General features: G+C 39.8%; 1 long non-coding RNA gene across 1 annotated transcript in view; it reads left to right on the plus strand.

The window, feature by feature from the left end:
* Positions 1 to 12230, plus strand: part of LOC120096708 (uncharacterized) — a 45356-nt gene extending 33126 nt beyond the window's left edge. Inside the window, exon 4 of the long non-coding RNA XR_005493517.2 lies at positions 11981 to 12230. This is a non-coding gene — a long non-coding RNA (uncharacterized LOC120096708). The remainder of the gene's footprint in view (positions 1 to 11980) is intronic.
* Positions 12231 to 20814: the final 8584 nt, after the last annotated feature.

Here is a 20814-nt window from a genome sequence, read left to right on the forward strand (position 1 = left end):
ATAAAGCCTACTTAAAAATGATAGATGATTATTTTGATGTGTTCCTGGATTTGGTTTTCAAGAATTTTATTGAGTATTTTGGCATCAATATTCATAAGGGAAATTGGTCTGAAGTTATCCTTCTTCTTTGGTCTTTGTGTGGTTTAGGTATAAGCATAATTGTGGCTTCAGAGAACAAATTGGGTAGTGATCCTTCTGTTTCTATTTTGTGAAAGAGTTTAGAGAGTATTGGTATTAGATTTTCTTTGCAGGTCTGATAGAATTCAGCACTAAACCCACTTGTTCCTGGGCATTTTATGGTTGGAAGACTTTTAATGACTGCTTCTATTTCTATTGGAGTTATGGTACTGTTTAGATAGTTTATCTGATTCTGATTTAATTTTGGTACTGGTAACTGTCTAGAAAATTGTCCACTTCCTCCAGATTTTCCAGTTTTTTGAGTATAGACTTTTGTAGTAAAATCTGATAATTTTTAAAATTTCCTTAGTTTTTGTTGTTATGTTTCACTTTTCATTTATGATTTTCTTAATTTGAATACTCTCTCTCTGTGCCCTCTGGTTACTCTGGCTAAGGGTTTATCTATCTTGTTGATTTTTCTCAAAGAACTAGCTCCTAATTTTGTTTCTATTTGGTTGATTTCAGCCATGAGTTTGATTATTTCCTGCCTTCTACTTCTCTTGGGTGTATTTGCTTCCTTTTGTTCTAGAGCTTTCAGGTGTGTTCAAGCTACTAATGTATGCTCTCTCCGGTTTCTTTTTGGAGACACTGAGAACTATGAGTTTTCTGCTTAGCACTGCTTTTCATTGTGTTCCATAGGTTTTGGTATGTTGTACCTTCATTTCCATTAAATTTTAAAATGTCTTTAATTTCTTTACTTGTTCTTTGACTAAGTTGTCGTCAAGTAGAGTGTTGTTCAGCTTCCATGTATGTGTAGGCTTTCTGTTGTTTCACTGTTACTGAAGATCAGCCACTGACTAGTGGTGATCTGATAGGGTGCATTGGACTATTTCAATCTTCTTGTATCTGCTGAGGCCTGTTTTGTGACCAGTTATATGGTCAATTTGGAGAACTTACTGTGAGGTGCTAAGAGGAAGCTATATACTTTTGTTTTAGGATGAAGTGTTCTATAGTTATCTGTTAAATTCATTTGGTTCAGAACTTCTGATAGTTTCCTATTTCCATGACCTGTCTATTGATGAAAGTGCAGTGTTCAAAGTCTCCCACTATTACTGTGTGAGGTGCCAGGTGTACTTTGAATGTGGGTGCCCTTGCATTTAGAGCACAGAGGTTCAGAATTGAGAGTTCATCTTGGCAGATTTTTCCTTTGACGTGTCCTTCTTTTTGTTGGGGATTTGAGTCTAGTGATGTTAAGAGACATTAAGAAATAGTGAATGTTGTTTCCTGTTATTTTTGTTGTTAGAGGTGGAATTATGTTTGTGTGGCTCTCTTCTTTTGAGTTTGTTGCAAGATTACTTTCTTGCTTTTTCTAGGATGTAGTTTTCCTCCTTGTGTTGGAGTTTTCCATCTATTATTCTCTGTATGGCTGGATTTGTGGAAAGATATTGTGTAAACTTCATTTTGTCATGGAATATCTTGGTTTCTACAACTATGGTAATTGAGAGATATATAGTTGCTTGGACTGGCATTTGTGTTCTCTTAAGGTCAGTATGACATCTACCCAGGATATTCTGGCTTTCATAGTCTCTGTTGAGAAGTCTGGCGTAATACTGATATGTCTGCTTTTATATGTTACTTGACCTTTTTCCCTTACTGCTTTTAATACTCTTTCTTTGTTTTGTGTATTGTGTCTTTTGACTATTATGTGATGGGAGGAATTTCTCATGTGAACAAAGAAAGGCCCTGAATTCAATCCCTAGCATCTCAAAGGAGAGGAAGAAAAGGAGGAAGAAGGGAAGAGCTAGTTGTTAAACTGTTGACTATGGAGGACTACATTACAAGTATAAAATTTAGGCTGAGTTTCCAGGTTGCTTATTGTAAGATATCCCTGTTTTAAATTCCCCTAGCCACCTCTATTTCTATATTCCAGCCTTAATAAACTATCCACATGTGTCTATACACACATACTATACTGCACATACACACACACACACACACACACACACACACACACACACACACACACTCATTTCCATGGTTGTCCTCATGGTCGTGTATACTAGACAGTATTTCTAGACTCTGCCTGTCCAGTGGATGCTCCTTATCCATCCCAGCAAGGACAAAAGACAGAGCGTTCCTCAATAGTTACTGCCTCAACATATTTCCCTCCCATCTGTCTATCCTGAGTTTGCAGCTTCACATCCCAAATGTAGTCTGATTGACCAGTTTGTCTCTCTCCCTGCTGCAGGGAAAACTGATCTTAGGAAGATGTGGTTTCTTTTCACTGCTGTTAAGGCCACAGACCTTCAATGACATAGGCAGGAGAAGATTTCAGTGAGTGCATCTGAATAATCCTGGAAGATTAAAGGATGATTCTATACTAAAAATAGAGATTTTTATATTGTTCCCCACACCCAAAACAAACTTTAGTCAACAAACACAGTGTGTTTAAGAGGAAAATATAATGGACTTCAGACCCAATAAGTCAAGTCACTGGTTGTGTAAATTGTGAAGATTTTCAGAGCTTCTATTTCTTTTTTAAAGTATAGCAGGCTATGTCTTTCTTGTAGATTTGGTTTAAGGATCAAAGGTAAAGCACATACACTAAGGGCTTAATAATATCATCTATTACATTTAAACTATTATTATGGTTGGTAAGATAGCAAATACTCAAAATCCCGAATCCATAAAAATATGTAATGCTTGGATTATTTCTCAATGATTAATAGTGATTCAACCATCAAAAATAGCTAGTGTACTTGTAGATCTATTAAAAAGTCTAGAACTTCTATGATGAACAAAGATAGAGGAAATGTAAAATCTGTTCATATCTTAGCCTGCACAATTTCATTTGATTGTCTCCTAGCTGAAAGATCCATAGTCCATTTAAGCATATTATTTTCACCAAGCCTACATTTAATGACATTATAAGTAGGATAACATCAACCTGGTAAATAGGATCACATCATTCTGCTTCTCTTCTCTATGACTAACACAAAAGCAACACAGTATTATGAGATGGAACATCCTGAAAAAAAGCAGCAGAATTCTCATCCTGGCCTGGCATATGACCTGCTGCTGAAATTCCAGGTTGGAACGTGGGTTGGAATCATGTAGAGTCTTCTCCTAAAGCCTAACACTGAGAAGATGGCATCTGCTTTGAGGGAATGTGGATGGGACGAAACCCTTTCAGAAAAGTGATTACATATGCAAACAATTGTGGGTTTAAGTTAGTAAGATCTTTAGAGCAGATTATTCCTGAACCTCATGCATTTATAAAAATTTTTCTTCTATAAAGTAGATGCATTAGGGAGTCCACGATTACTTCAAATCTATGATAGCTTATGTTACTGATCTTTGGGTGGGGTTTTGTAATTATATGGGTATGTACATGATACACATGTGTATGTGTTTGTAGAAAGCCAGAAGTTGATAGTGCTGTCTTCCACAAGGTGCTCTACACCTTATTCTTTGAGACTGAGAATTCTGAGACCACAGATTCAACAGGCTGTCCAGTGAGTTCCAGAGGCCTCTCTATACTACTCCCTGCCCACACCAGCACGAGTTTCCTATGTAATAACTGCTGCTGTCTGCTGCTTTTTACAAAGGTGCTGAGAATCCACTCAGGTCCGTACACTTGTATGGTAGGCCCTTAACCCATTGAGCCAGCTCACCAGTCTTTTACAGTCTTTCCTGTGCTGAATTATAATATCACAGTGACACATAGACAACAGATGTCAGTCTATGACTTGGATGTATTAGGGACAGTAGCTGAACTAGGTGGGCTAATGTTCCTCTCTGCTTCCTGGATGTCAGAACCTCCACTCCTGTTGTCACAGTCACCCACCACTACTGCCATAATACAAACCCCATGGCCTGTGCCCTTTCAAACTGAGAGTTAACCTAAGTCCTTTCCGTTCTTTTACTTCTTTCAGATACTTGATTGCAACATAATGATGAGAAAGATAAGGGTCACATTATTATCCACATTTCCTGTGCAAAGGTAATCAGATTGCCATTCTAATCCCATATTATGGAGAACCTGGGTATCAGTAACTCAATATCTTGAGTATTACAACTTGCCACCCAGCTCACATGGATAGATACTCCCAATGTATGAGAGGCCAAAGCAGGAGACTTTGTCTGGGGATGGAGAAAATCCCACAAAGCCTCTCCAACAAACTTCACAGTTTGGCTCCCTGTCCACTAAAGTTTATGAAATGATATGTTTCCAAAGATATTTGTCCACCTCTCCATCCCTCTTCTCTTTCCTGTGAACACCATCATGGTACCTTGAGAGAAATATTTGCTTATTATATCTCCCCATTAGAATTCAAGAGTCCATATCTAGTTCAGTACTATAACTCAAGTTCTAAGATATTACTTCCCCATAGAAATTATTTTACAGTGTGTAATGAGAAGGATGTATAGCTATCTAGGAACATTGTGTTCTTTTGAATATTTTTTCAAAATAATAAATATTCATCTAGTTAGAAAAATGTGAATCTCTAGTTCAATCAAGTTCTCTTATAGCTGTCTGATCAAGCTGGAGTCCTTTAGCTACTGATTCAACAATATGCATATGTATTATGAAATGATATTATATCAGACATCATCTCAAGCCCTAGATTATTCACTTTGTTAAAGGGAATCAAACCTTTGAGTTAAAATAAAAGTCTTGGCTTTCTTTTGAAAGCATTCTAAGAACCTCTCACACCTAACATCTTTGAAAGAAAAGGAAAACCACCCAAGGAGAATGCTCACGACCCTGATGTGGAGAGTGTGGTATCTTTGTTCTTAAGGACAAATGAAACTCAAGACGGATGATCAAAACGTGAACGCTTCACTCCTTTAAAAGGGGAACAAGAATACCCTTGGCAGGGAATAGAGAGGCAAAGATTAAAACAGAGACAGAAGGAACACCCATTCAGAGCCTGCCCCACATGTGGCCCATACATATACAGCCACCAAATTAGACAAGATGGATGAAGCAAAGAAGTGCAGACCGACAGGAGCCGGATGTAGATCTCTCCTGAGAGACACAGCCAGAATACAGCAAATACAGAGGCGAATGCCAGCAGCAATCCACTGAACTGAGAATAAGACCCCCGTTAAAGGAATCAGAGAAAGAACTGGAAGAGCTTGAAGGGGCTCGAGACCCCATAGGTACAACAATGCCAAGCAACCAGAGCTTCCAGGGACTAAGCCACTACCTAAAGACTATACATGGACTGACCCTGGACTCTGACCTCATAGGTAGCAATGAATATCCTAGTAAGAGCACCAGTGGAAGGGGAAGCCCTGGGTCCTGGTAAGACTGAACCCCCAGTGAACTAGACTGGTGGGGGGAGGGCGGCAATGGGGGGAGGGTTGGGAGGGGAACACCCATAAGGAAGGGGAGGGGGGAGGGGGATGTTTGCCCGGATACCGGGAAAGGGAATAACACTCGAAATGTATATAAGAAATACTCAAGTTAATAATAATTAAAAAAAAAGGATCTGTTCAGTCCCCTGTGATTACATCTCTTGCAACAAAAGCCTCCTGGGCCCTTGGCACATCCTACAAAGCTAGACAGAACGGTTATTACAGCAAGATCTTTCAAAAACTCTCCTGGATGGTCCAATAGTCTGTGGGCTGGCTCGCCTTCTAAACACTGTCCACCCGTGAGAATGCGGGGTCCTGTGTCCTGAAGCACTGGAATGGCGGATAGGGTCAGAGATGTAGAAAGTAGTACAAGTAACTAAAATGTTTAAGGATTAATATAAACAACGCACATAAACAGATACGTCTTTGTTTTATTTCCCCCCTTGGTGTCTAAAAAAATAAATACATAGCAAGTTACCCTGCCTTGTGATGGGATCATAAAGAAAAAGTATATCTAATTCTAACCCTCTTGAGGTTGGGTGATGCTAAATATTTATCTGTATCTATCATATTGTCCATTTCCTATCTACTACAGAAGATTGGCTCCCTTCCAGCACCCAAGTCAGCACTTATCAGTATGAAACTATAGAGCACCACCTTTTGATGTATCTTCTTTACCTGTAGATCTTCATCCACAACAAAACTCTACATTCTGTGTTCAAAACAGGGACTGTTTTGCCTCTACAATACACAGAATAGTCTTCTGCTAGGAGTTTTTTTGGGTTCCTGTAACCTTTCCAGAACAGCAGACTCTGGCAAGTGGAACAGCCAAGTTAATACAGTTAACTCCAGGTGACTGAAGGAAGCATACAGCTATGGCTTCTGATGGCTCTTAAATAAAATATTAGATGTGTGTCTATTGTCTGTGAGCTGTCTGTGGTCCTATGTTCAACTGGCTGGGGTTAAAGGGTATGTAGATTAGTAGGCCAGCTGTTTGATAATTGTCACAGCCAGTCACTTGGTTACACAACATGGGAGGCAGAATCTTAGTTGCTAAGCAATGAGTTTAGGAGAACCTTTCTGTTATTCTTACCAATCCAGTTTTAGAAAACGTTATAGGAAAGGGTACCTTGCCCTTTAACCTATACCTTTTTTCTATTTTTTCTACTTAGGGCACAAAATTCTCATCTAGGACATCTGCACTGCTGATATAGATTGCAGAGTAATTCATATTGGGACACTGTCATTGAGGTCCTTCTGGATCTCCACTTGAGACCTGTCCTGTATGTCACTCAAGAAAGGCCAAAACATGGCAACAATAGAGAACTGTGGAAAGGAAGGAAAGTGTGTGTCCAATGATGTTTTGTTTACTTACTCGCTCTTGCATTACTCTTTGTGACAGTCTTAAATGCTCACTCTCAATATTTGCACACATGCTTTAAGAATACCTACTGTGCTAGAGAAAACACCAGCCCTGGAAAGAAAGGCTTGGCTAGGAATACTTTATTTTGGTCCACTTAGAACAGGTTTGAATTATCCTCCTCTTCTAAGGGGTTGGCTGCAAGCCAGACAACCGAGTTCACAAGTCTATGTTTCTACTTCAAAGTTTTCTTGAGGATTCAGAAAGTGATGTCATAAATCATTCTCTGGAACAGATCTCACCACTTTTATTGTTTTACTTGGCAATGTTTATGCAAAAGAAAAATAAAACAGAAATGGAATTCTGAATCTACTGAAGTAGATTGAGTATTCTCACTACTTACAGTAGAAAAACCACCTGCTCTCAAAGTTAGTGGGATACCTATGTGCTAGGGCCTGCTACTGTAGCATAACCTATGGGTGAGCCTCAGGTAAGGTAAACCAACAGATAATTTAACATGCAGATACTTATTTTCTTTCCAAAAATTACACTCACTCATGTTCAAACTTTTTCAAAGATCTTTCTAATAACAAATCTTCCCTAATTAAAGTGAAAGAGTAATTATTTTTATAATGAGCTACAGTTTATTAGTTGGTAGAAAACTGCTTGTGTTGTACAGGGAGCACAGAGATATGCCCCGTATCATTCTCATTTCAATTAAAAAGCCTCTGATAGATTGCCTCTGCTGAGCCACACTGAGTGGATCTGAAATTCAGGTGTACCATTAGTTAGCTAGTCATTTTCTGACAAAAGATGTTACCTAGTTCTGCCTCAATGTCTCTACTTTAAAGGAGTCACAGAAACAGGTTGCTTAGCAACAAAGTAACAAATAACAACCTTTGTATACAAAATTTGATAGTTTTTAATATAGTTTTCTCTTATTTGGGGCCTCTGAATCAAACTTAAAATAACAAATGTCTGTTAAGGGTACACTGTGAGGGTACACTAGTCACTTAAAATCTTTTCTGAAACAAATCTTATATGGAGACAGCATAAAACAAAGGAAATTTGTGATGTCCCTTACTTGTCATGAATAGATTTAATTATGTGATCTCTCTAGAGAAGAAACTCTGGACAGTTCTGAAGAAAAGAGACATTGCACCTTACTCAAGGCCTCTGCCTGGACAAGCACTCCTCCATCTCTGTGTTTACTAAAGCCACTGTGGTAGGAAAATATAATGGCCATGTAGCTCTGCCATGCACCCTCACCCCAGCAAGTACCTGGTGCAAAGTAAGGGATCTGAAAACATTTGCTGAAGTTGTCGAAATTGGAACCGCTGAAGAAAAGAAAAGGAAAGGAAAGGAAAGGAAAGGAAAGGAAAGGAAAAGAAAAGAAAAGAAAAGAAAAGAAAAGAAAAGAAAAGAAAAGAAAAGAAAAGAAAAGAGGAGGAAAGGGAAGGAGGAGGGGAGGGGAGGGAAGGGGAGGTGGAGGGGAGGGAAGGGGAAGAAAGGGATCAGGCTCAAGACATTTCTGCATGGTGCTGGTTTCTTCTGTCTCCTTTTAATCCTAAAATGTTTGTTGTCCTTTACAAAGATTTTCACTGTCTAGAGGTAAATCAGAAAGGAATCTTATCACCTCAGGATATGAATATGACACCACAGAGAAAATAAACAATTGGGACTGAAACCAAAACTGGAGTGAACAAACAACAAAGCATTCATCTGGATAAAAATCTATGCAGGCCTCCCAATGCCTTTTTCAACATCTTAATTCATAGGGTATCCCTTGAAAAGTCAGTTTATGTAAACCACCAGTTTCACATATATACGGATGCCCTGTGTCCTTTAACAAAAGGACCATATAAGAAGAGGAAGTGTAAGGCACTACAAATGTCTCAGTCGCTGCATCACATTCCACAGTCCTCCTGCAGCCCACTTCCACAAACTGCTCTAAAGAGCAGACCTTATCAGAGACTTGTATTCAGGACCCAGGACCACAAAGTAAACAGGACAGACCCATAGCACAAAAGAAATCCCCTAGCAGAGCTTTTATGAGGCAAATCAGGAGAAATCTGAGCCTGAGTTCTGAGGTTTGTGACTGTTTAATTTACTGGATTCTGTTTAGATGCAGAGTGACAGAGATTAAGTACCCACTGGTTTCACCTACCATGCATGCATTGTTAACTGTTCCTGGTGCTAATAGAACCACAAATACAGTATCCTGTTACCTGCATAGTGTGCCAAATTAATTTTCTTCTCCACATTCCACCCTTTGCTGAATTAAGAGCAAATTTAATATAAAGTCATAAAATTAAAAGTGAGCATATGTAGTTCTTAGATTTGCACTGTGACCTTAATGCAGTGTCCTTGTATCCTGGGGTGACAGTTTTGAAAGCATTACCTCATAAGTAATTTTGAGATTTTAGAAATAAAACTCTCTCGGTTAGTGTCCAAGAATCATTGTCATTTTGAAACAAATTGCTGATTGTGACAAAAATATGTTAACTCCTGTGTGTTTTAATGACGATGATTTTTGTCTCCAACATTTAAGTGTCAGAAACCTTCCCTGATATGCTCACATCTTAGCTAGCTCCCGCGTATTGTAAGACATTCTGCTTTGACAATGAGCTAAAGCACACTTAATACAAATGAGGCAAAATTGCACATTTACTGCCATACAGAGTAAACCTATGTAAATATCTTTTTTTCCTATCACATATATTATTTGCTCAGACATTATTTTCTCTTCTTTATTCCTGTTTGAACATGATGTATTTTAACATTCCCCTCTATTCATGGAGTTAGGAGTGACCAACCAGAGCGGCCTGAACACGCAGTTAGAATCATCGCCCTCTTTATATGACATCCTATTTCCCAAACCCAGAACCCTTTACAACTAGATTTTTTAAAGACAAAAATCTATTGGAAACATTCAAATAAAGGGTAAAAGATGTCAAAAAGCAAACATACCCGTGGGGGCATGCTTATCATTAGCACAAATATCCCTGGATATTATTTGATTCAGACCAAACTACGATGGGGATATTTTTTGTTTGGTTTGTTTTTTTTTCCTTTTTCTTTCTCACAAAAACCAAGTGTTCTCCAGCAATGAGGCAGCGGAGAAAATCAATACTTGCCATGTACCATGTAACCAATAGAATAAGGGGAATGATTTATGTATGGATGGATGCAGCCTGAATCAGCTGGGGCCTCATACAGAGAGCAAGAAAAAGAGGAGAAGGAGCAGAAAGAGAGAGGAGGGTTAGGCAAGCTCAACCGCAGAGGTTATTTTTAGTGTGGCCAGATTTTTTTGTTTTCTTTTTTTCCTCCTGCAGCAATAATGCCCATCTCCTGCTTTGCAGAGCATAGGAGGGCTTGCAATTTGTGGAATCTACGATGGCTCAGCTGTCCCCTCCTTTCCTCAGTCTTGATTCCATGTTCATATTAAGGTGTTCTGAGAAAGGGAGAATGATGCATGGCCTGCAGCCCTTCAGCCTTCTGGGCGTCAGGCGTCTGTCTCCACCCTACGCAAGCCTAGTGATGGGCTGACAAGCACTGGTTGACAGCAAGTCAGGCCATCAACAGGATTTTACACACACACACACACACACACACACACACACAGAGAGAGAGAGAGAGAGAGAGAGAGAGAGAGAGAGAGAGAGAGAGAGAACACCGGTTCCTGAGGAGACCAGCGGCAAGGGCTTGCACAGGAAAACTACTCTATACCTCATGAGTTCCTGCTGGAAGCATAGTTTGATTAACTGGAAATCCAGGGAGCTGCAGCATTTAAAGGTATTTAATCCTCAAGGTAACTTTTTAAGGGGTTGATGCCCTTGCTGAAAGTGTAGTTTTGAGCCTGCAGTGGGAGGGCCCTACTTCACAGCTGGGTATGTGTCTTATTGTACAGTGAATTCTAGTTATAATTTTATGCTGGATTCATTTTTTTGTGCTTTAAGATACTGCTGAAAATGTTTTTTAAGCGAAAAATAATTTCTCCAAACTCCTACTTTCTACATCAAAGTCAGAATGAACCATGTAAAATTTTCTGAGAGACAGATTTGATCATTGCTTTAGAAGAGATTAATTTTAAAGATGTTATTTACATAAATCTCAGTTCATTTTTCTGGTTATTCTCTCTCTCTATATATATATATATATAAAAATTTATGTAAAAATTTAGAATCTTGACAGTACCTGGTTTGCATCAGTCCATTGAAAGAGGCTGACTGGTGTCCTTTTCTGAGGGAAACAAATGCTAAATAAATGTTACTATGTTTTTATGTCCTTTAACTCAGACACAGTTTTAATGTCAAACTTGGGTAGTCCAGTAGACTATCCTGTATTCTGTATTGGATTCACTGCTCTGCACATAATACACAGCGAATGTGTCAGAATAATGTCATGTCGTTAACACTCTCTTAATATAGAGTCAGAATTGCTAACACTTAACCTCTGTAAAGATAACTTCCACATCTTCAGTTGACAAATATCTTAATATTAACTCTATTGACAAATGCCATTAATTTAAAATAGGTATACTAATATGATACAAATTATCTTTAATTGCAATATAAAAAATCCATGCTATTTTAAATATATATTCGCAGTATTGACAATTTTTAGTGATTTCCTGCATGTATATTTATTAACTAAATTTAATAAATTATATTGATATATCCCTGTTTATACTGCAAAGCTGTACATTTTTTTAGTAGTTGGGTTTGTTTGTATTGGATATAGGATTAGAAATGAAATGCAGATATTATAAGAACTATTTCCAGTGGCAAGACAGGTCCTAGTCTTTTAAGTGACTCTTCATATTTAATACCGTTTCGTAGATGTCATTGAAGATTGTTAAGTTTTAACTTTATTATTATAAATGATCTACCCTACTTATAAAATTATTTGGGGAAGAGTTCTATGTAAAACATCTAATTTCTCTTCTTCAAGTAAAATTAAGAACAACAACAAAAACTGTCCTCCAGAAGTAAAGCATACATAATAAATTATCTTTCAGTAATTACTGTTTCCCTGAACTAGCAAAAATGAGCCTGCCCTCTTCTCTTGGTGTAACTAAAGCCTAACAACTTTCAGACTTGACCATCACCTGCCCTTACTTCTGTTGACCCCTAACAGGTAAAACAACAGGAGTTTACTTTTGAAACATTTGCCTCAGCCAAGCTGCCTGGGTGACAGTTAATAAGGAGAAAACCAGGAGACATCCACATGGAGTGGAGACTGTGAAGATCAAAGCTGAGGGAGCCTCAGCCAGAGGAGTGTCCTTAGCACGCCACAAGCAGGTATGCACTTAGCAGAAAACTAACTGGAAATTAAAGAGCACGAGCACCTGCGAAGAGATGCAGAAACGTGAGGTGAGCGAGTGCATGCAGAATGGGCACATCCGGAGCGGGCACATCCGGAGCGGGCACATCCGGAGCGGGCACATGCAGAGCGGGCACATCCGGGACGGGCTGCAGGCTTAATAGCGATGTGTTGCTGCACTTAAGGAAAACTGTTACCTGTCGCAGAGAAAAAAATGGAGAGCCTGCCAAAGTCACAGAGTGTTTAGTGAGTCCAGCCAGATGGAGAATATTATTTGAAGTGGGCCTTACAAACACAGGAACCTGGGGTGTTCGCAGACAGAATCTTAGCCTCACAATAGGAAGAGCACACAAATAACTAACTATAGGCTAGGAACAGATCTACAAACAGTCTCTCAGAGAACTAGATTTCATCACTGGCAACAGAGTCAGATTGAAAGGCCTTTTGTGTAAAACAGTTTATTTATGTTTACATAAATATTCTGGGTTCTAGTGAAAGCTAATAATCCTTTTCACTCAATGTGAGATTCATTTTCTAGGGAGATCTAGAGTTAAAGTTCACAATGAAACCCGTGTGAGTGTCTTACACTATGACATAAAAGCAAATTCTCTGGTAAGGAAGGGTCTTTAGCAAATGCTTGCTATGCTTTATTTGCCTTTATTGGTGGTTAAAATTTCACTGATGAAATGTCCATTAAAGAGAAAAATCAATATCGGAGCTTAACCACCTGCTTTGTTTTAATACCACAAATTATTTTGAAACCAATTAGATAAATAACTACTTATTCTAGCAGTCACTAACACCAAGATAAGATAGTATCTGTTCTTTTTCCTTAAAAATCAATTAATCTGTTTAATAAGAATTAATAAAGCAACTTACCTTAAAAGTTTTTTTAATCTAATTTTATGATTGCATCAGGAATAAGGTTAAAGACATTTTAATGCTAAAACCAAAAGTAGTATTAGCTCTAGAGAAGAGGTAAAATACTCAGATCTGAGCGATAACTAGCAAGTTTCCCAGAAAAGAACTGATTCTTGCTCGTTCCATTTTTTTTTCTCCAATTAGCTTGGCACAAGCAGAGCATCTTGAATTAGCTCAGTTCAATCTGAGCATAATTGAATGGCAAATTTCTATTTTCAAATCTAAACTGGTTCGCTAAAACCATATAGAGCTTGGACTCCATTTAGCAGAAAAGCTAAATAAACAAAGGCAAGTGTTGATCCATCTCTGTTCCCTGTCACACGGTTAGAGCACAGTCACCTGGGTATCAAGATCGCGCTAAGGCACAAAGGCACAGACGCATCCTATGCAATATGCCCAAAGCCACACTTCAGCTGGTGATCCTGGTGGACCAAGCTTCCTTAGCCCCTGCCCTGTTCTTTGCATTTGCATCTTTATAGATTATGAGAGGATATAGATCCATTTGTCTCTCACAAAGCTGTCCAATTCCGGCCACAGCCTCAAATGGTTTTACTGTATGGGCTGTCTCATTTATCCAAGCAGATTTTTTTCCTTTAAGATCTAAATGAGAACACATCCTCCCTCCATACCCCCAGGGAATGATCCAAAAGATGGGAGTCTCCTAATATAACAATTAATTATGATAAATTTCTGAATTTTACTCCTTCATCCAGGGCCATTTCCATGGCAACACCCTCTCTTTCTATTGTTGGGTTTTGCTCATTCACACAGCAGGTTAAGCCCAGGGCATCCAGGGCAGGCTGATGGTCAGCTTTTATTTTCTCTGGCCCTTCAACAAAGGTTAGTTGGGGTCACCAGGAGCCAAAGGGTAATTACTTTTCCTCCTCAGGGTTAAAGGGACACAGATTGCTATTGGGACAACTGTATGGATGACCTCCAGCTTTTAATGCAATCTCCTCTGCTTTCATCAGACACAGAAGTATGACACAGCAATCGTGATGCTTCCTCTATGACTAAAATGCAGAGCAGAAAACCAAATGTCTCCTCTGGAGCTTACAGAAATTAGCATAAAATGTCCCTGTGATCAACTGGGAAAAGCCATTGCATAGAAGGTTTTCTGTCTTTTGAGTAAAGAATAGACAAAATCATGTCAGAAAGTTGCAGCAGGAAACCAGCTTATTCTCTTCTACTAATCTGTTGGGAAGCTAGTGTTCCTTCTAGGAGAAAGGCCCAGGGTCACCTGGAAAGGGCTCTTGACCCAAAGTCATAGTGAAAAAGAAACATCCCTCCCATCACCTAGGGAGAGGGGAAACATTGCTTCTGCTCATTTTCTAAGATTCGGCTAAGTGTGAGTTGAGAGTCGCCAGATGTGTGATTTTCCTCCAGGCTTCTTCCTCCAGTAATCATTCTTGGTCTAACTTTCACCACATCTCTATATGAAGCACCCTCTCTGCTCAGAAACCTGCTAGGAAACCCCAAGATGAGTCTTCGAAGGCAGCCAGACTAGACTGATTGCTCCATCAGCTTCTGCCTCTATCTTGGCCTGTATGTCCCTGACTCTCTCTCTCAGCTACTCTGCCTTGCCAAAGAGACTTCAAGTGCCCTGTGTGCGATTTTCCCCTCTTCTGGCTAATGCTACTCCCAGTAAATAGCAATTCTCTCTTACAGCTTCTTGTCCTTTAAGAGTTGACTATAATGTAGTTCACTCAGGAATTTCTCCGTGTTTTATTCTGTGCTATGCTACATCTGAACCAATTCGATGAATGCCTTACACATTATATGCCATATATATATATATACACATATATATGATAATTATATATCAATACTTTGAAATTTTCACCTAAATATCTAAAACACATAAAATAGAAACTTTTGAGCAACAATGCCTTAAATTATTCTCATTCAGAAATTCATTGACCTCTTACAAAAAAAAATGTTTTATATTAGGACTTCTTGCGTAGCTGTCCTTGGTAGTAATCTTGAAAATCTCTTTTCTCTATTTTCTCTTGTCCCTTCAACATTTCTCTAAAGTCTTTGTAGTTATCACTCTTAAAAGCAGAACGTTGGCCTCGTCATGCTCCAGGTTCTCATAATTCTGTCCTTCCTGCTGCCAGTGACCAACCCAGTGCTGCTGTTGATAGTGCATAGCTAAGGGAATAACTAAATGCTAATTGTGGCCACGCCCAAAGATACCATTTTAGAAGCAAGTCTTGGGTCTTCATCATTCAGAGAACAGTACAGTAAAGATGTAGACATTGGGTGTGGTATTTAGAAAGGGGTATATGATCTAAGGAATCAAATATCACCATATAGTATGTTACCTGGTTAAAAATTACCTAGTGAGGGACTGAAGAGATGACTCAGTGATTAAGTGCAATGACTGCTCTTCCAGAAGTCCTAAGTTCAAGTCCCAGGAACCACATCATGGTTCACAACCGTCTGTAATGGGATCCAATGCCCTCTTCTAGTGTGTCTGAGGACAGTGTTGATGTATTCACTTATATCAAAGAAAAAAAACTTTTTTAAAAAAAATTACCCAGTAAGAAGGGAAAGAGGAAGACCCAGCATCATGCAAGGCTAGTTGTTGGTTGTGACTGATTTGGGAAAGAAAAGCCCAAGAAGCAGTGTGTTCTCTGTTCTGCTTGGGGCATTTGATGAAGGCACTCTTGCCCACTCTGTTACTGATGTGAGGTAGTTATTGGGGGCTTCAGGAAGTGAGATGGGCACAAGAAAGGTAAACTTTAAGAAAGGTTTTGAACTCAACTGGCCAAATCTGCCCTCAACCAGTTAATAAAGATGCCTGGTTGATGTATTCCCCCAAAGCTACATATCTCCAACAGCAGCATCGGAGGCATTTTGTGAGGGAGATATATAGGAGCACCACCTTCTCATCTACTGTGAGGTTGCCATTTGCATGCTTTCTAAGTCAGCAATCAATCATAAGAAAACCACATGAGATGTCTTAGGTCAAAGCTCCAGTCCACATTAAACTTCACACATTTTCATATTTCACTCACTTCAGAGCAGACACATTTCACTTCAGACAAGAAATGCAAGCACTGTTTCTTGCTAGTTCTGGGAGTCATATTTTTCTCTTATAAACCAGTGTCACTAGATCTTTGTCTGTAGTCTGAACTTCCTCTTTTCCATTTTGTAAAAAAAAAAGACTATTATCAGAAGGGATCTTCAAAATTGGTCTTCTCTTTTTGTGCCAGAAATAGCTGTGACCTGCAATTGCACAGCTTGCCAGTCACGCACACAGAATACAAGGCTGTCTTCTACGACCTTCCCTGGGAGTTGCTGAGTAGTTCCATTACCTGATAGGTGTGTGGTCTTTAAAGGCACCAGAGCCTGGTGTCAAGCAAATGATTACTGTTCTGTGCCCAGTTTCTCAGAGTGAGGTTTTGTTCTCAGGCATGGAGTCCCATCAGGGCTAACCTGAGCTAGACTTGGTAAGAAAATAATTTATCAACACATGGAGATTTTTGCAACTGTACTAAATACAGATTTCCCAACCTTAACTCAGATGCACTGATTGTATCTCCTGAAATCTGTTTCTAACACCCTGCTAGGGGTTGTCAGGTGTGCCTGGGCTGTAAAGCACATTGGATAGTGAATTTCCTGTAATAAACTGATTCATACCTCTAAAATGGAGCGGTACCCTTCTCTTTGCTAAGTATTTTCTTACCTTTTCAGAAGCATTCGTTTTCTAAATATTAATCTGTCTCCCTTCCAGTGTTTTACCTAGTTTTGACATAGAACTTTCATTTTGTGAAACATGATTTTTTTGTCACAGAATCCTTCTTATGTTTCCTGCTGCTGCCCTGCTCCTGGTGCAAGGAATTTGTCTTGCACCTCACCCATCCTCTACATCCAAAGAAGCAGTTTCTACAATTTCCAAAGCCACATTCCTCTGCCATTCACCTGACCTGTGTCTTCTCTGACTGTATATAAGCTAACAGATTGCTAAAACACATAAGGAAACATCATTTATTGCATATGAAGCTCATGCTATTAGGAGACAATGAACTCAGTATAACTGTGAAGTACACAGATCAGAGGGGCAGACAGACTAGATTCGGGTATCAACATCCACACAGAGAGAGAGACACACAGAAACACACACCTTAGGGCTGTTAGACAATCTGGATGATATAACACAACACACAATAAACAGTAAGCAGCTAAGTACAGTACCTAGAGCATAGTAAGACCTGGATAAATGGTAGCTGTTAGTCACATGGGAAGCACACTATAGATGGTCAGCACAGGCTGCACTCCAACCCAACAGTTTTCTTGTTAGTTGTTTTTGGGGAAACGAATCTCATGTTGAGGCTCATTTATTTCATTTCTAATTAGGGATTCACATTGCATTGTAGGCTGCTATGAGGTATAGATATAAGTTCCTAGTACTATGCCTGAAGATCTTGTTATTTAGTGTTTTAGTTATTTAGTTTCCACATATTTCATAGAAACCAAAGTTCCATGTTCAAAGGAGGCGAAACATTAGAAGGGAGACAGACTGGTATCCAGAAAGTACAGATGTTTCTGAAAAGGTAAGAAAATATTTAGTGATGGGAAGGGTGCCGGTTCATTTTAAAGGTATGAATCAATTTATAACATGGAGTTCAATGGCCAGTGTGCTTTAAAGCCAAGGCACACTGCCAACACATAGCAGGGTGTTAGAAACAGATTCAGGGAGGTACAGAATCAACAATATCTGAGCCAAGGTTTAAAAATCTGTATTTGGTACAGTTGTGAAAATCTCATGTTTAGTTATTCAACTTAGTTGTCTAGATGCATCATCATTGTTCCAAGCTAGAATTCTGCAAGGGAAGTTGGGATACATTGTCAGAGAAATGCCAAGAGTTCTCTCCTCTCTGGTCCATGCCTATGTCAAAGAAAGACAAGTATCAGTTTGAGATTTCTCTGAGGAAAGCAATATAGATCAGCTATAGGAACTTGCCTTATCTCATGAAGGTATTGCTATGAGTCAGTAGAGTAGGATTTCTTATGAGCTGAGCATGAAATAATTAAAACAGTGCTTCCTATTCTGTGTGCTTCCTATTCTGTGTGCTTCCTATTCTGTGTGCTTCCTATTCTGTCGCACACAGGGTCTGGGCTGGTAACATGCCATTCCACATTTTATATTTGGCAATGAAAATGCATTGCTCAGAGTGGAAAGCTGGAGTCTTTCTCAATCAGGTGTGCAGGCTTCGAAAGTTTCAGCTTGCTCTTGGCCCTCTGCCTCCTGCTTCTGTGCATGCAGCTCTGCCCCTGATTAGACAGCAGTCCTGACCTAATGTAAAATACTGCAAAGCCAGCATTCCAAGAAGAGTCTTCTCTTCTCCTCCCCACACTGGAGCCAGGACTAAAGCCCTATCTTTCACTCCAAACTCAGAAGTTCCTTGAAGACCCTCTTATAGCTTCAAGCCTCTGAACAGAGTGAAAATGTCACAGCTGCACTTTTACTCAGAGAGATTAAAAAAAAACAATCATCCACAAATGGTTCCTGGGTTTTAGGAGCTCGCAGACTGGTTATTTTTCAAATGTGGAACTTAAAACACGACCACAGCTCGTTTTTCCTTGTAAAGAGGTTTTTGTTTTAGATATTTAAGTCTTGGGTTTTTTTCAAACTCTTATTTATTATTTATTTCATTCAAGAAAAGGCATTAACTTATTATTATGACATAGAGAAACAAATCAGGGAGAGGAAAGCTTCCTATGCACTCATGTGTAAATGCATATGAAGGTATGTGCAGGCATGTGCTTGTGTACACAGATACACACGCATGCACACACACAAAGAGTATAATCACATGTTATAATTCTACCTTTTTAAAAGGCAAGATGTTACCCTGGAAAGCCCAGGATCCACAAACGTGCTTGTTAGCCCCGATTTTCCTATACCTTGTATCTCTATACCCTCAAGCACCTTCCTTCCGTGCCTTGGCCTGGGGGAGCACAGCCTTCTTCAGGTCTTGAATCCCCTGGCTACTTGCTCTTCTTAGCATCTGCCATGTTAGAAGGTGAAAGTCCTCATCTTGGGCTTTGCCAGGGTGTATGGAATTCTCACATCCTGTCTGAGGCTGTCCCATCCAGGATCCTTGATATTGGATGTTCCTTGTTCCTGGCTCTTATGTAGAGCTCATCTCTGTACCTCCCGCCTCCCTCACTTCAGCTGACAAAGCATTTGGCAGGTGAATACTCTTGCTCATCAGTAGAGTTTTCTTCACCTTTACAAGTTAAACTCTCTCTTGTTCTCTGTCAGTCAGTGACCCTTTCTGAGTCTCTGTAAATTGTGCGAGGTCCGTAGAATACAAGCATGAAGAAATGCAAAATCTATTCTCAAGGAAACTGCCAACAGTATATTTCTCCTTGGAGGCCTGGAGAGCCCTGCGTAACTTACCCAGTGTGCCAGAGACCCAAACCACCTGTGGGTGAGATGGATGTAAGTGCCACAGGCAGGTGAGTGAAGCAAACGCAGAAACTAGAACTGATGTAGCATCAAGGGCTCCCAGGGATCTTTGTAACTGGCAATCTGCATGCAAGGACATGTTTACTTACGTCCTCCTGTGGGTCTTCCATATTCCTACACAAAGGTGACTCCTCCTCCCTCAGAGATGCTGGAATAATTCACACATACCATTTCTCACTTAAAACTTTTCAACAACCATAGATCATGCTTAAATCAATCAACAGGGGGCAGAGAGGAGGAGTAGGATGATTCCTACAGGAGAGGGATAACAGACAAATTTCTTCCTGTTCTGCCTCCAAACTAAGAATGCCTGGAGCAAATCAGCTCACCGTCCAGACCACAGCCTTCTCTTTAGAAAAACAAGTCAGTTGAAGTAACCCTGTCAGTCCATGTGGAACCCACTGCACTGGGTGTTAGCACATGCATGTGTCCTCTTAAACATTAGAGCTCTATGAAATATTAAGCATCCTGGCCCATTTCATAGAAAATGAAACTGAGTCACTGAGCAGTAAAACAGATTTGTTCCAAGTTCTGCTACAAGCAAGCAGCAGAGAATTAGAATGCACCCATTCTCTTTCCAGCACCTCCTACACTGATCTCTAAACTGGGCCAGTAGATGAGATTTACATGGTACAATGACCGCCTTGGTTTTCGTTTTTATTCATGTCCGGAAGTGTAAAATGACTGCTGAGAGCTCATATCACAGATGCTTTAGACCAGCTCAGCAAAGAGCTTGCAGAAAGGAAAACATGAATCAGGACTACATCGTCCTGAGACTAAAAATAAACATCCTCCAAGTGTTCTCTCAGGTACTTTTGAGAACAGCTGCATCCTGTGGAAACAGAGAAAGAAACAGCAGTATCCACTAGAAAGCAGCACTGAGGGGTGAACGGGCAAGGCAGGGTGTCAAGACCTGACAATATCCAAATAAAAGGTGAGAATATGACTTATTCTCCAGACCAAAGCTAGAGGGTAGTGCTCTCACCCACCCAAACTAGGTTCTCTAGGACTTTTCCTTTCATTCAGTAGAGATTCACAAATCCATAGGAGTGACAGAGTAGAGCCCTCACTGGTCTCTGGTAACACCACCATGATTTCTTGCTGCAGTTGAGGGGGTGGTCTTGCACAGCCCTTGAAGCATGGATGCTTGTGGGTAAGGGCTTGCTATATGGTGATCTATAACACTGAACATCTCCAGCCAACTAAGGAACCACATCACAGTCTCTGCTAGCATCTCCTCCCCCTT

This window comes from Rattus norvegicus, chromosome 14, assembly GCF_036323735.1.
Source record: "Rattus norvegicus strain BN/NHsdMcwi chromosome 14, GRCr8, whole genome shotgun sequence".
NCBI classification, from domain to species: domain Eukaryota; kingdom Metazoa; phylum Chordata; class Mammalia; order Rodentia; family Muridae; genus Rattus; species Rattus norvegicus.